Here is a 3,685-nt window from a genome sequence, read left to right on the forward strand (position 1 = left end):
ACTATAGCATATATTATATGTGTTAACTATAGAAACAAGCAAGTGTGGAACTAATTATTCTCTTTTCAAAATGTGTTTATAATTTCAATTATTAAAATGATAATTAAAAATTCTCACAACAGTAGAAAAGGGAAATTATTACCTGTGAGTGGCTCAGGCTCAAGGACAAACAACAAAGAATTGCTAATGTAAACTAAGGCTATGTTTTATGGGAAATAGTGTCTTATGGGAAATAATCCCTTGAGTACCTATCTATCTTGCTTGTTAAAATTCCACTGAAATCTCATCAGGACTGAAAATTGGAGATAATCATATTCATACAAATGCATGTTATCTAATAGCATCTATCAACTAATCTTTTTGAGCATTAGCTTCATGAAAACTTCAAGGATTGATAAATGTCCTTCTAGCAGTCATGAATTCACAAGAACACAGTGCAATGGAAGTACTTTTAGCTCAAAGTTAAAAGATTTCTGGAAAAAATGTATTTTATACATCCCTAAATGGTATTATCCTTATTTTCCAATTTATTGTATGGGAAAATCACACACAATAATAGCACTGTCACAGAGATTCTATATATACTACACAACTTAGTACAATGTCACAAGTATAGTGACACAGACCTAGTTGTCTTTTTTGTTCTGACCTCTGTACTGTCAAATATTCATATGACAATCCCTATTTTTTAATTTAATGTTTGCAGTGACATTGTTTCTTTTTAAATCTTAACCCATTTCATTACAATGCTGAGGCCTTTTTTTCCAAAACCTACCCATACTTAGTCATCTTTCTACCCCAACCACCATAGTGAGCTAGAAACAATGGAGAGAAAGAAATATTAAAATGAGAAGATTCTAGTTTTGGAAAGCTTAACCTGGAAATAAATATCTTTTTAATAGTGTTGAGAAAACCAGGTATGAAGAGATTGTTCAATAGGTAAAAGTGCTTGTCACTCAAAGCTGATGAGCTGATTTAATTCCTCCAAATACCCATCAAAGGCTTGATGGGATAATGTACTTCTGTATTCCCAGTGCTTCTGTGATGAAGTGAGAACAGAGTCAGAAAATAACCTTTGGAAGCTTGATACCAACTAACTTGGAGTACAGAGGGGATGGAAATTAAAACAAATCATGCTTCAAAACAAGTTGAAAAGAGAGAACAGATTTCTGTAATGAGGCCCTCTGACCTCAACTTGTGCTTTACATTGATCTCTATTCACACACACACACACACACACACACACACACACACACACACACGAGAGAGAGAGAGAGAGAGAGAGAGAGAGAGAGAGAGAGAGAGAGAGAGAGAGAGAGCAAAAGCAAAAAAAAACCCCAAAACAAAAAACAAAGCAAAAACCCTACATGAAACAACAAACAAAACAAAAACAAAACAAAACAAAACAAAACATGGAAAATTCTATAACCCTCAATTTAAATTCATGGTTATCTTCATGAAACCATCCTTCAGACCAGTTTTACTTGCTAACTGATGAGTTCTTTGTCTTTCTGTATTTAAATATATGTCTGTCTTTAATTTTAAGTTTTATCTGTAGTGGAAGAAATGGATCCGGAGTCTACTGGGCTCCTCTAGGGTCCTAGAAAAAGATTCCTACACTGGTAACAGGAAAAAAATGCTTAAAAATAGAGTGACGGTGCTATTATATAATTTTGAGTTAAATTTTTTTTATTCGATATAATTTATTTACATTTCAAATGATTTCCCCTTTTCTAGCCCCCCCACTCCCCGATAGTCCCATAAGCCCCCTTCTCTTCCCCTGTCCTCCCTCCCACCCCTTCCCACTTCCCCGTTCTGGTTTTGCCGAATACTGTTTCACTGAGTCTTTCCAGAACCAGGGGCCACTCCTCCTTTCTTCTTGTATCTCATTTGATGTGTGGATTATGTTTTGGGTATTCCAGTTTTCTAGGTTAATAACCACTTATTAGTGAGTGCATACCATGATTCACCTTTTGAGTCTGGGTTACCTCACTTAGTATGATGTTCTCTAGCTCCATCCATTTGCCTAAGAATTTCATGAATTCATTGTTTCTAATGGCTGAATAGTACTCCATTGTGTAGATATACCACATTTTTTGCATCCACTCTTCTGTTGAGGGATACCTGGGTTCTTTCCAGCATCTGGCAATTATAAATAGGGCTGCTATGAACATAGTAGAGCATGTATCCTTATTACATGGTGGGGAATCCTCTGGATATATGCCCAGGAGTGGTATAGCAGGATCTTCTGGAAGTGAGGTGCCCAGTTTTCGGGGGAACCGCCAGACTGATTTCCAGAGTGGTTGTACCAATTTGCAACCCCACCAGCAATGGAGGAGTGTTCCTCTTTCTCCACACCCTCTCCAACACCTGCTGTCTCCTGAATTTTTAATCTTAGCCATTCTGACTGGTGTGAGATGAAATCTCAGGGTTGTTTTGATTTGCATTTCCCTAATGACTAATGAAGTTGAGCATTTTTTAAGATGCTTCTCTGCCATCCGAAGTTCTTCAGGTGAGAATTCTTTGTTTAACTCTGTACCCCATTTTTTAATAGGGTTGTTCGGTTTTCTGGAGTCTAACTTCTTGAGTTCTTTATATATATTGGATATTAGCCCTCTATCTGATGTAAGATTGGTGAAGATCTTTTCCCAATTTGTTGGTTGCCGATCTGTCCTCTTGATGGTGTCCTTTGCCTTACAGAAACTCTGTAACCTTATGAGGTCCCATTTGTCAATTCTTGCTCTTAGAGCATACGCTATTGGTGTTCTGTTCAGAAACTTTCTCCCTGTACCGATGTCCTCAAGGGTCTTCCCCAGTTTCTTTTCTATTAGCTTCAGAGTATCTGGCTTTATGTGGAGGTCCTTGATCCATTTGGATTTGATCTTAGTACAAGGAGACAAGGATGGATCAATTTGCATTCTTCTGCATGCTGACCTCCAGTTGAACCAGCACCATTTGTTGAAAAGGCTATCTTTTTTCCATTGGATGTTTTCAGCCTCTTTGTCGAGGATCAAGTGGCCATAGGTGTGTGGGTTCATTTCTGGATCTTCAATCCTGTTCCATTGATCCTCCTGCCTGTCACTGTACCAATACCATGCAGTTTTAAACACTATTGCTCTGTAGTATTGCTTGAGGTCAGGGATACTGATTCCCCCAGATTTTCTTTTGTTGCTGAGAATAGTTTTAGCTATCCTGGGTTTTTTGTTGTTCCAGATGAATTTGATAATTGCTCTTTCTAACTCTGTGAAGAATTGAGTTGGGATTTTGATGGGTATTGCATTGAATCTGTATAGTGCTTTAGGCAAAATGGCCATTTTAACTATATTGATTCTACTGATCCATGAGCATGGGAGGTTTTCCCATTTTTTTGAGGTCTTCTTCCATTTCCTTCTTCAGAGTCTTGAAGTTCTTGTCATACAGATCTTTCACATGTTTGGTAAGAGTCACCCCAAGATACTTTATACTGTTTGTGGCTATTGTGAAGGGGGTCATTTCCCTAATTTCTTTCTCAGCCTGCTTATCCTTTGAGTATAGGAAGGCTACTGATTTTCTGGAGTTGATTTTATAACCTGCCACTTTGCTGAAGTTGTTTATCAGCTGTAGGAGCTCTCTAGTGGAGTTCTTTGGGTCACTTAGGTAGACGATCATGTCGTCTGCAAATAATGATAGTTTGACTTCTTCCTTT

The sequence above is a fragment of the Apodemus sylvaticus genome, chromosome 1, assembly GCF_947179515.1.
Source record: "Apodemus sylvaticus chromosome 1, mApoSyl1.1, whole genome shotgun sequence".
NCBI classification, from domain to species: domain Eukaryota; kingdom Metazoa; phylum Chordata; class Mammalia; order Rodentia; family Muridae; genus Apodemus; species Apodemus sylvaticus.